This window comes from Malurus melanocephalus, unplaced genomic scaffold (genome assembly GCF_030028575.1).
Source record: "Malurus melanocephalus ecotype Western Australia unplaced genomic scaffold, MMel_1.1 scaffold_927, whole genome shotgun sequence".
Taxonomy (NCBI): Eukaryota; Metazoa; Chordata; class Aves; order Passeriformes; family Maluridae; genus Malurus; species Malurus melanocephalus.
Window position 1 is genome coordinate 118,364 of NW_026624159.1, and position 12,649 is coordinate 131,012.

A 12,649-nucleotide genomic window follows, 5' to 3' on the forward strand; every position below is an offset into this window, starting at 1 on the left:
GAGCTGTGCGGTGCCGGGTGAGCACAGCCCATATTGCAGGTGACATCCAGCGGCTGCGGGAAGCAATGCAGCTCCACTGCCACCGCGGGGACCCGCACCCGGCACCGCACCCCGGCACTCGGCCACCGACCCCCAGCACCTCGCCATGGGAGGAGCTGTGGATGCCACTTCACTGCAGGCGTTTAAGGCTGGATTGGACAGGGCTTAGAGCAACCTGCTCTCGTGGAAGTTTTAGGTTRGATCCTGAGCTTTTCGGGGGGCTGGAAGGAGATGGTCTCTGAGGTYCCTTCCAAGCAGCCGAGTGTAGACCTAAGCTGGAGTTTCGGGGAGYTCAGTGCGCTGCCAGTCCCGGCACTCCATCCCGAAACGCCCACAGGGCAGGAGGCTGCTGCAGCCTGTGGAGCTGGTGGGACACGCCAGGGCCCTGCATACCCTCAGGGGTACCATCCGGCTGCTCCGAGCAGGGAGCGCTGGGAGAGGGAGGTGTTCGGAGGTATTCGCAATTTCCTCCCTCCTCAGGGGGATTTCTCCGCCCCCCGCCAGCCCTCCCCGCGCTGACCAAGGGCAGCGGGAGAACACTCACGCTTTAATAACAGAGGTATGTGGAGGGGACAGGCAGCACAAATAAACCTGCTGATGGGAACAGCAGTGGCAGACGATTGCTTGGCATCCAAGGCACCAGCCCCTCATGACTCCCACAGAGCCGGGATGTGACGGGACAACCCCAGCCCTGCCGATCTGGGACCCGATGGGATATCACAGCCCCACTTGCTCAGCCCCCCAGCTCCATTTCTGCCTTGCTTTGGGGGCAGCATCCCCTCTGCCATCACAGGAACGAGCAGCCTGTGCCAAGAAGCCCATTTTGGGAGCAAGCCTTGTTTACTCTGGACTGAATGTTCACATCCCAGGAGCCACTCAGCTACATAATCACCAAAACCAACACGGGACCAGGGCTGTGCTGTGTTTTTGTGCTTGTCCAGTAGCCGCTCAGGGACATCAAAGCCTTGGCTCTGGCCGCAGCCAGCCCCGCGGGCCCTGTCTGGCTGCTGCAGTTCCCACCATGCCGGGGAAGGACTCAGCAATGCTGGGGCAGGTGGCAGCTCCCTGAGAGCCGCCAGCAATGCTGCAGGACAGAGGCTGTTCYCCAGAACACAAGGTTCTTCCAAAACTGCCTGAGACTCATCTGAGCTGAGAGGAGAAGGGCTGTGGCCATGCCCTGGCTTCAGCAGGGCGTTTTCTTTGGGCAGGGGGTGCTTATTGGACATGGGCCCCTTGCACTCGTGGGATGCTCTTACAGCCCTTTGGTGCTGTCCTGCTTTGCCATACACCCTTCTCTCCTACCATCCTAAACAGAGGGGACATGATTGTCATCATCACCCCATCTCTCCTACACTATGGGATGGCTCTGAGGCGGCAGATCCCAGGTCAGGGGGCAAAGGGCAGTGTCCCAGCCCTGGGGGACATGGGCAGCACAGTGCTGGGTAGTTGCATCCCCCTCTCTGTCCTGGAAAGACCCTGGGAACACTGTGGGAACAGGATGTCACTCCTGGCACCCGTGCTCACAGACTTGCACCCCACACACCTGTGGAGGTGTCACTGACCCAGCTTGACCTGATCCAGGCTAACAGRGCTTCCAATCCTGCTCTGCCCCACRATGCCATCCCCAYMGTGATGAGCTGAGCTGCAACTGTCTGGTGGCAGCAGGAATACAGCAGGACACAGCTGGCACCTGAACACATTCCCAGCAGAACAGTTGGGGTGTGCAGGAATGGGGTGCTGCTCCCTGGAATCCCTGGCATCCCCTGGCTCTGCAGGTCGTTGCAAGGAAACATCTGTCTCCTCTCTTCCTCCTCTTCTCACAGATGGTTTTGATGGGGCAGTTTGTCCCTTCCAGCCAAGGCAGATGCTGGCTGCAGCCTCATCCAGCAGTCCAAATTCCACTCAGCCAGAGCCAGGGAGGCCATGGTGCCCTTTGGTCCCCTCCCTGCTGGGACCATCTTTTGTCCTTTGAGCAGCAAATAAACCTGGACCAAACCCAGAAGGATTTGCAGTCATGGCCACTTAGAGTCCACAGGCACAGGGGACACAGGGCTTGATGTCCTGCACATACAGGAACCCCCACAGCTCGCTCCCCTCCAACAGGAGCTATAGAGATGTATTGGTTTGGAAAAAAAAAAAAAAATAAGCTATTTGCACCTGAAATGTTATCCTGTGCTCATTCCATGCTTGGGAAAGGATGGCAAAGCCCCAGGAAGCAGCGAATTAGGGTGAAGGAGAGTTTGGGAGGAGGACAGGGAGGACATAGGTCACCTGAATCAGCACAAGGCACTGCTATTGACAGCCGCTTTACAACCTCCACCCTTCTCACCGCTGCTGCCAAACTGCATGCATCCACAACCGAAGGACAGCAGGTCCCCGGCCGTAGGGCGGTTGAGCCCGGACAGCCCGCCTGGCACCACCCCGGAGCGCYCCGGGGTTCATGTGCCACTGACTCACACCAGGAGAATCTCTGGCCCAGCCCAGTCCCTCATGCGCCTGGCGCGGGACTGTCCCCACCGCTGCCCCTGCCCAAAGCAGCCCAACACCCTGGCAAGCTCACACACGTCCGAGACTGGAGTGGARATCGGGATTTCCCGGSTCCAGCCTTGGCTACACWGAGCTGAAAACAGCAGGGTTGGGGKGCTCAGGGGTGAAGGTGCTGGTGACCACGGCCGGTGATGGCCCCCCAGACATCCTTGGCTCYAGTGCGTGCCTTGGAGTGCCCACGAGTGACCAGGACTGACCAGGCTCAGCCGCCCTGCTCCAGCATGTGATGGGAGGAACCACTCAGGAGAGATGCTGAGGACAGTGTGGGAACTGTGACACAGGAGAAGCTGCCTTGGGGCACAGAATGGAGTGCCACCACTGGCACAGGGGCCCAAACACCTCTGTGGGCAGRTGGAGCAGCAGTACCAGACCCTTTCCCTGCCACCTATGACAGGATTTTCCTGCCTTTGGGGCRKGGGGCACCCCCAGCCCTGGTCCCACAGCACGGCGGCGGCAGCGGCAGGCTGGGGACCGTGGCGGCTGTGGATGCCTTTCTGCAGCGTCAGACGAATCCGCCCGGCTGCACCCCCGCGATTTATACAGCTTAATCCGGCGGCGGGCAGGTCCCACCCGCACCCCGCCGGCCGGGTGCCGGCTCAGCCCCGCGGCCCAGGGGGGACGGTCCCTCCCCGCAGGGAGGGGACTGAGTTATGAAAGTTGTGAATGGGGAGTGTCCGGGGGGCTGGAGCAGAGGGAGCCCAGGGGCGCGGGGCACTCGCTGAGGGCAGCGCGGGCAGGCTGGGTGCGGCACCCCGAGGTGCTCAGGACTCCTCCCGCTGCTCTCCCGCACCCCGCAGACGGCGCCGACCGGCAGAAGAGGCACCCGCTGATACCCCAACCTCTGTCCCCCCATTACCGCATCGGCTGGCTTCCTGTGCTTTATATCCCCCGGTTCCAGGGGGGARCGTCTCCTGAGGCCACTCTCGTGTCCTTATCACTTTTCCAGCCCAGCTTCTTCACTGTAACTGTTGGACGGAGAACTGATAAGGGTATGCGAGTGACACGAGCGACCGTCCTGACTCGCCGGCGCCTGGTGGCCCCCGGGCTGTCCCGGCTCCGGCTGCGGCTCCAGATGCAGCAGGCATCCCTGCCTGTGGTTCTCCAGATGTTGGCTCAGGATAAACAGACCGCAAAGCAAATGCAGGGGATACAGAAGTATCTTTTTTCACTAAAACCTGGCAGGTCCCGTAACTCCAGGACTTTCCCTTTCAGCATCTGCAGCAGATTTCCAGCGGGAAAATGAATCTTTTTGGTAAAGGTCTTGAAATTATTTTTAATGTCTTACTGTTTTCTTGTGTTTCAGTGGAGYTAGCTGGGAATTCTTCGGGATCAATGTAAAGAGTAATTACAAAACTAAGAAAGGAGTGTAAAACTCCTGTGCTTCCCCGTGCCTGGAATTGTTCCGGTTAAATGCTGTTTATTCCCAACATTTCCCTGTTTTTCAAGGTGAGTTCCTGCCAGCCACCTGCAGCCACAGCAGATGAAGGGAATGAGGACSACCCCAGAGGGACAAGGGCAGCGAACCCCAGGATGAGGTAAGGGGGTGTCTGCTCAGCAGAGCCCTGCGCTCCCATCCAGCTTGGGGTGCGGCTGCGGCACAGCCCATGTCCTGCCGAGCCAGGGGTCGTTGGGGGTGCCAGAGGGGCTGCCCCTGCATGACAAAATGATGCTCTAGAGCACCCGGGAATCCCTTCACATGTCCGTCCTCTTTCCCAGTATTCCAGCCATTTCCATCGGTCAGATCTTTCCTGCCTCCACTAAAGCACTTTGCTGAGTGCGTCTCAGCWCGCTGATGTTCTGGGGTGTTTGCTCATGGGGCTGGGGCTGGATGGAGAGGAAAGAGCCAGCACCAGCACAGGGAGGTTTCTTTCCACAGGGGACACAGCCTGGCCCRGCCAAAACCCACCAGGCACATGGCCCATGCCCCAGGCTGCTCTGGCCCCACATGACCCCCATGGCCATCGAGTACTGTAGCCCCACAGGGCTCCCCCAAACACTGCCAACCCCCAGGGACCCRGAACTCCCCTGCAGCTCCCTGCACACCCTGGCAAAGGCCTGAGGGGGATCCCAGAGCCTCACAGGGGTGGGTGCCCCGAATCCCCTAAATTCCAGGTGCAGGTGTCAGGGCAAGGACCAAAGAGAAGAAGCAGCTTTGTGCGAGGCACTGAATGCGCAGGCTGCCCTGGGGGGAGATGCATCCCCAAACCCAGATCCTCCTGCTCCTGAGCTCCAGCCCCATGCTGACCCCTGGCCCAGCCCCTGACAGTGCCTTGGATGCACAGCCCGAGTGTGGGGATTTTGTCCCCCCAGGCCCATCTGGTGGCCACATTGCCMTGTGCCAGGCACGGCTCCCTTCTCCCACTGCAGCCCTTTGGGGAGAGCTGGGCTGTGCCCTGGGTGCTCCCCCCGACTGCAGGTGGCCCCACAGCACCCTTCCCCATGGCTGGGGAGCCAGGACTCTGCTGCAGCCAGCCCCTCCCGTGAAACCCGAACATCCCCTTGGAGCAGAGAGGGGGGTGTCAGTATTTGGGACAGGCTCTGTCACTCCTCGTCCGTGGCTTTTTCTCCCCCCCGGTGACTCTAGACCCAGGTAAAGGGGGTGAGATRTGATTCCCCACACCGCAGCTCTGGGCAGACAAGCCCGTGGGCTGCCACCAGTGGGTTCAGAGCCCTCAGGGGTCCCAGGACTTCCCCTCAGCCCACCTGGGGACAGAGCACTGCTCCACGCACAGCCCCCACAGCCCCTCCGGTTGTTCCCATTGCCCAGGGAAGTGTGGAGGTGSCAGAGGACCCACAAAATGGAGTGAGAGGAGGGTCCTTCCTACCATCTTGCTGTGAGCCGGTCCAGGGACAAAACTGGAGTGCTTGTGGCATCCTTTGATACCGGGGGTCTTCTGTGGGGAGTACCAGGAGCTTCCAGGAGCCCCAAATTGGCCGGGGTGAGTGCCTGAAGCTACCGGGAACCCTGAAATGGCTGGGCTGAGCACCTGGATCCTCCAGGAACCCCAGATGCGAGTTTTTGCGTTCTCACAGCCGCTTCTGCATGAGGGGTTCAGCGAGGGGCCGGGACCTCATCTGATCCCTCTGCAAACAGCCGCCGGCGGGTTGTCAGTGTGTATTTGGCTTTCCCCTGTGGCAGGTGGGGTGATCAGCCATGAAAAGAAGGCTTAGCGCCACCGGAAAACTCCTGAGGCAGCCGAATTCCCCTGGCCGGCCCCAGCCCAGCCCCGGCCCCGGGGAGCAGGGCCAGGGTGGGGGTGACGGCTGAGCCAGCACCGGTGCTGCTGCCGCAGCCGCTTCTCGCCCTGAGCACGTAGCCCCGATATTAAAATGAATAGGAAATTCCACTTCTTCAGAAAAAAACAAAAACCCAGAATCCGGATATTTCATAAGTGTCCCAGCGGACATGAAAGCCGCATCAGGAAATTTCACTCAGCAGAGATATTAAAGATGATGCAGCCGCAGGGGCAGCCGGGGCCAAGCACCGGGAGCGCGGTGCAGGGCGAGGGACGGCCACGCGTGTGCCAGCACATCGCAGTGTCCCCTCGTGTCCCTGTCCCTGCCAGCCCCACCTCACCCCGGCGCTGCCGGGGAGCGCCGCCCCCACAGGCTCCGCGCAGAGCTAATTGCAGGTTATTGCACTGCTCTGTCATTAAATACGGATCCCTCTCTTCCGACGCGCACCCAACGAGTGCAAACTCGGATSTTCTGCTGCCTCCGCTCAGCGCCTCTCTTCAGCTGCCAGCAGCCAGGGGCACAGCACGCACTGGTAGAGGCWACAGTGAGGTTTAGATTGAGGGGGATCTCAAAGCTCACCTCATTCCAGCCCCTGCCATGGCAAGGACACCTTCCACTATCCCAGGGTGCTCCAAGCCCTGTCCAGCCTGGCCTTGGACACTTCCAGGGATCCAGGGRCAGCCACAGCTGTGTCAGGGCCTCCCCACTTTMACAGAGAAAAATCCCTTCCCAATATCCTGTCGATTCCTGCCTTCAGCAGTGGRAAGTCATTTCCCCTTGCTCTGGCACTCCAGGCTCTTGTTCAAAGTCCCTCTCCAGCTCTCTTGGAGCCTCTTTAGGCACTGGAAGGAGTTCAGAGGTCTCCTCGGAGCCTTCTCTTCTCCAGGCTGAAGACATTTCWTCTCTCAACTTTGGTTGTCAGGATCCAGCTGCCCAGATCCTGGGCTTTATCTCCAATTCCATCTGCAGCCCCACATCTCTGCCATTCCCAGGSACCAGGCACTGACATCTCCCTGTTGCTGTTCCCTGTGGGAATTCATCAGGATTAGGAGTGAAACACAACCCAAAGAGAATCGTAATGGCTTCTCGAGAGAAAACGAGTTTCTAAAATTAAACAAGCAAAATGAGAGAATGGAATATTTTTGCATTGATTTTCTTGCCATGAATATTTATAAAACTTAGTTTAATAATATTGAGAAAATACAGGAGAGTGCTAGGTGAGGGCTGCTGTCTGCATCCCCATTCCATGGCAAGGTAGACATCGGACCTCAGCGAATGCACCCTGYCAGGATTGGAGCTGCAGCATCTATTCCAGGAGCTCAGAGCAGGGAATCACCTATCCAAAAAMCAGAAAACCCCCCAAAAGACCCCCAAAACCACAGGGAATTTATTGTCCATTGCCACAGGCAGTAAACACAATGCCCAGGGAGTCCAATCATTTTTTTCTCCCCTCCCCTGCACCACACACTCTCATCTTAATTGGTAAATAATCACACAAATTGCAGTCAGTCCATCCCTTCCATGCCTGCCCAGGAAGCTGTGGCTGTCCCATCCCTGGAAGTGCCCAAGGCCAAGTTTGGACAGGGTTTGGAGCAACCTGGGACAGTGGAAGGTGTCCCTGCCCATGGCTGGGGRTTGGAATGAGATGGTCTTTAAAGTCCCTTCCAACCCAAACCATTCTGGGATTCAGTGATTCACCCTTCASAGCACAAGTGGCCTCATCTTCTGCCGCCACCCACAGATATTCCCTCCTGCCAGGATCTGGTGATTTCCACCCTGGTATCAAGGTMATTTCCAGCCTTTCAATCTWGGGGGTTCTGTGCTGCCCCTCTGGRGCTTATCCAGGTGAAAAARCCMACGGCGGAGGTGCAAGAAAGTGCAGATTACAAAGGGAAAAGCATGGAGGAGTGCAGGGAGAGGGTTGCGTTGTCAAGGCAACAGCAACCGCAGGATTGGGTGAGAGAAGGAGAGGGGAACAGGGGTACCCAGGGCTCTGCTGGGGACACAGGGACACAGGGAGCTGAGGGTGAGGACAGGGAGAGAAATGCTACCCCCTGCCCCTCTGTGCTCCAGGACAGCTCCCAGCCCTGCTCGCAGTGAGGGAGGATGATTCAGAGCCCCACAGCATATCCAGAGCGGTTCACCTGCATCCTGCCCGGTCCCACAGCCCAKCTCCCCAGAGCCCAGGGCTCAGCCCCAAGAGACGGAAGCTGCTGCTCTCCAGAGCCCAGAAAGGGGAGCAGCTCTGGCTGCTCAGTGACACAGACCACCACAAGTTTTATTTTCAGACTTTTCCACAATTTGTTAGAGTCTGAGTCAAACCAACTCCCCACACTGCGGAGCAGAGTCCAGAGAGATCCCCATCCCACCCCATAACACAATGGAATTTAGCTGATTAAACTCCAAACCCTCCCACTTAAAGGAAAGGCTGAAACTTTGTTCATGCCTCAGACAGGCATGGAAGTCCCCAGCTCAGGGAGGGGACAGCAGGCACAGCCACCTGTGAGGTCCACGGTGGCCAATGTCACTACAGAGCTGCTGATCTGACACAGATCCAGCCTTGGATCCGAGTTCACCACGACAGCAATGAGAGTGCGGGCGTGATGGGATCGCACTTGTTCATCCTCAGACCCTGGTGTGCAGAGAGCTGTCACCATCCCTTCGGTCAGGAGCCAGGACAGGGAGAGGGGACAGGCAGGGAGTCAGTGCAGAGGCAGTCAGAGGCTCTGTGCTGCTGTGCTGACCTCCTGAGCCCCAGAGCCAGAGCCCCACACCCTCCCTGCTCATCCCCGAGGCTGTGCAAGGGCCTGGTGCAGCCCCAGCCGGGCAGCAGCTCTCAGCAGCACCACGAGCCCCACTCCCTGCTGAGCCCGTGCCCCCCACGCACCCATCGCAGCAGCAATCCCTGCCAGGCCCTGACAGCTCCCTAAAGCTGCTGCACTATTTTTACCCCACRGTTGCTATAGAGACATCAGAGCCGCTCCCCGTGATGATGCAGCTGCTTTTGGGTGATGCAGTCTCTTCCAGAAGCACTACATCACCCACTGCATCATCACCCATTGTGTCACCCACTGTTATCACCTGCTGCATCATCACCCACGGCATCACCCACCGCATCATCACCCACTCCAGGTCTCCTTGGACACCCTGTCTGGTCCCAGAGAGCTCTGCCAGCTCCCTGTACCCTTGGCAAAGCCACAGGATGTGCGGCCACACAGCCACCTGCTGCATCCATCACTCCCAGTGCCCCACGCTGGCTCAGCTGCTGCTTCCCCCGCCTGGCCGGGGTGCCGCTGTGCTGGGCAATGTCCCGCTGTGGCCAGCTCAGCCGTCCAGCCAAAGCCAGGGAGCAGAGGGGACACGGAGCAATAGCATGTAGCACTCCGTGGCCACAGGAGGCAGCAGTGGCAGGGCTATCACTAACACTATGGAATTTAGCTGATTWAACTCCAGCACACCCATTTTTCCAGCAGGACAAATCAGGCTCCCAGTTAAAGCRGGTGCAAACCTGACCCAGGCTCCAGCTTGGCTCAGGGCTGAGGGGAAAAGGAGGTGCTGTGAGCATGGCTGGACCCTCTCCTCCATGGAACCCCAGGAGGGGCATGGCTGGGGCTGAACTCTGGTGGGCTGGGACCCGCTGTGCCCAGGGCAGCCCCACTGTGCCCACTGTGTCCCACAGGYCGAGGGACCTCTGCTGTGCCCCAGGTAGCAGCATCATCAGGAGCAGAGCCAGTGGTCCCCCCAGAATGCTGAGCTCCCCCATGGCCACGCTCAGCCCCCCAGAGTGCRGCTGTAAAGGGTCAAACGGCAGCAGGGATGAGCTGGCAGGAGTGGCTCATGCAGCCCTTGGCAAAGCACCCAAAATAGAACCTGCCAGCCCTGGGTGCCTCCAGGGAGATGGGGCTGGTTCATCCCTTGGTGAGGCTGCACTGGTGTCCCACGAGAGCCACGGGGGCCCAAAGGTGCCCCAGCTTTGGGACAAGCCCCTTCCCCAGGAGACAGACCCCACTCGGCTCAGCTGGAGGCTGCAGCTCCTCCAGGACTGAGTGAACACCAAGCCAATGGCCCCTCACCATCCTGGCCCTGATGTCACAATCTCAGCCCCCCAAGGCATCAGTGCAGCCCCCTCAAATGCCCTGAGGACCACACCCCACACAGACGAGACAGCCCCATTACCGGACCAGAGAGCCTCATGCGGGCTGGAATGGGCTCTAACCAGAAACTCTGCAGGCTCTGATAAAGGGGTGACAGCTGCCTGGATGCTCWTCTAGGTAGGACGGTGCTGGGGTGACCCACAAAGCACTCAGCATCTCTGATGTTCCCTTCAGTGGCACAGTTCCATCACCGCTCTCTGTCCTGCCAGGAGAAAGAAGCCCCCTTCCCAGGTGAGCATTCTGGGTACCAGTACCACCCATGCCACAGGGTATTGGTATCACCAGCAGCACCTCCAGCCACTGCCCAGGCCTCCACACCTTGTCAGGGCTGTTCCATGGGGGCAGAGCACCCTGTGGTGGCACCCAGCCACCTAAAGCCACCTCGTCYCAGTCTTGTCCCCCAGTGATCATGTCTGGACCCCATCCTGCTGCCCCCAGAGCTGCATGGGCACTGCTGAGATCAAGCCCACGGCTCGGAGCTCTGCACAGAGCTGCAGCTTCTCCAGCAGCCATCCCTGCGGCCCCGTTGCCATGGCATCCTCAGGGATGGCAGAGATACCAGCAAGGAAGAGAAGGAGGATGAAGATAGGTGGACACATTGTCTCTGCAAAGCCAGGGCATGGCTGGGGCAGATCTGAGGCCCTCTGGCAGCAGGCAGGGGCCATTCCTGTTCCCCTCCACAGAGGTCCCTGCTCTCAGAACTGGCAGAATGGAGCTGGCATTGCCATGCTCATCCCTCCCTGCTGGGGCATCTCCCACCCCATGAACTCCTGGAAGCTGGTGAGTCCAGACTGGTGGAACAGGAAAGGAGACTCTCAGGTTTTAACATCTTCAAGGACAGGTCTTTCCTGCTTCCCAGCCAGGACCAGCCAGCCTGGGCTGCAGCACAGCGGTGACAATTCTTAGGAGCAGCAAGGGGGGCAGAGGAGGAAGGGGCACTTATAAATGGGGGTGTCTGCTCCCCAGCCCTTACTTCCAACATTCTCCTAATTGCAACCACCAGGGACCCAGGACCTTCTCTCTCTCCCCACAATCACCTCCTCTCTCCTTGTCATCATCCTTGACCCATCCCGGGGTGCCCTGGGAGCAGAGCAGACTCCCCTCGACTGGGGGAAGGGATGGCTTTCTCTGGCGCCRGAGCAGCACTCCCATTTCCAGCCAGCCTGGGGTCCTCCTGCCACCACAGCTTGTCTGTTCTAATTTGTAGGTTTCGGGAGTTTATTAAGACATTTATTTTGTTAAGGTGTTTACATTATTTTGCTTTTAGGAGTTAAGGTGTTTATTTTCTACAAGTAAACTGGGGTGCTCGTGCATGAAAAAATTGACAAATAAACACATTTTGGGGGGAGGGTTGTTTATGGTCAGTTTAGGCAGGTACTGCAGAGCGTCTGTGTTACCAAGTCAGGAGGAACCTGCCATAAGGTTTGCCAAATGCTCCCTGATGTAATAAGACCGACTTAATTTCTCTGCTGGCTCTGATTCTCATTGCCATCATCATCTCTGAATGAAGAGCGCTGCAATATTAGATTATATTTTGTTAATCGCAAGAGAAATTTCCSCAAGTGTTAATGCAGTCCAGAGGGTGTAATGACAAACATCCTCACAGCCGCGATGGTCTGCAGAAGTACTGAACCATGGGGGTTAGGGTGGTGGTCAGAGGCATCTGTGACCATTTCTCCTTCCTCCCAATTCCCTCTTTCTGCTAGGACTGCTCTAACAGAGCCACTGAGGAAGGCAGACGAAGCTGCCGGGAAGCAGATTCTTACCCAAATGCAAGATCTGGAGACAAGGGAGGGCAGAGGGGCAGCACACTGCTGCTGCTCCAGGTACATTGCCCTGGCACCGAGGGCAGCTGTGCCCAGGGAGCAGGCACAGGGACCTCAGCTTCTCCTGCGGTCCAGGTGTGCCCTCAGGCTCTCCCAGACGTGCGTTCAAGCCACGGAGTCATTACATCAGAGGGGGCTCAGGGGGCTCTAATCCCCCCTGCTGCGAGTGGGGACAGCTGTGGGCTCAGCCCAGTTTGGGGTCTGGAGAGCCCCAGGAGCAGGGACACCAACACCCCACCCCCGCACACGGACACCCCCGCACAGGTGGGCGCAGACACTCTCCCCTCACACCCCCACGGTCCTCTCGCACACAGACGCCTTCCCCCGCGCCCTGCAGCAGGGACACAGACCCCTCCAGCCCCCCAGCACACGGACACCCCCGCCCCGCCGCTCCCCGCACCCACCCGCGGGCGGACGCGCCGCCCCCCCGCGCCCTCCTCCTCGCGCAGCGCCGGGCAGCGGCACCGGGCACCGGCACCGAGCACCGGGCACCGGCACCAACGATCGGCACCGGCACCGCGCACCCAATCGGCACCGGCACCGGCCTCGGCACAGGGCACGGGGCAGCGGGGCCGGCACCGGACAGCGGCACCGGACACCGACACGGGCACCGGGCGGCAGGTAGCGGGCCGGGGGCAGCGGCCGCACCCCACCATCATCACCGCAGCCGGGGGCGGCGGGAGCGGAAGCGGGATGGCCTCGGCGTGGCGGGGCGCGGGGGGACACCGGTGCCGGTGGGAGTGGGGGTGAACCGACGCTCGGGTGTGCCCCCGGGTCCGAGGGGTCCCCACGGGAAAGGGGCATGGGGAGCTCGCGGCAGGGGGCGGTACCGTCGGCGCATTTGGG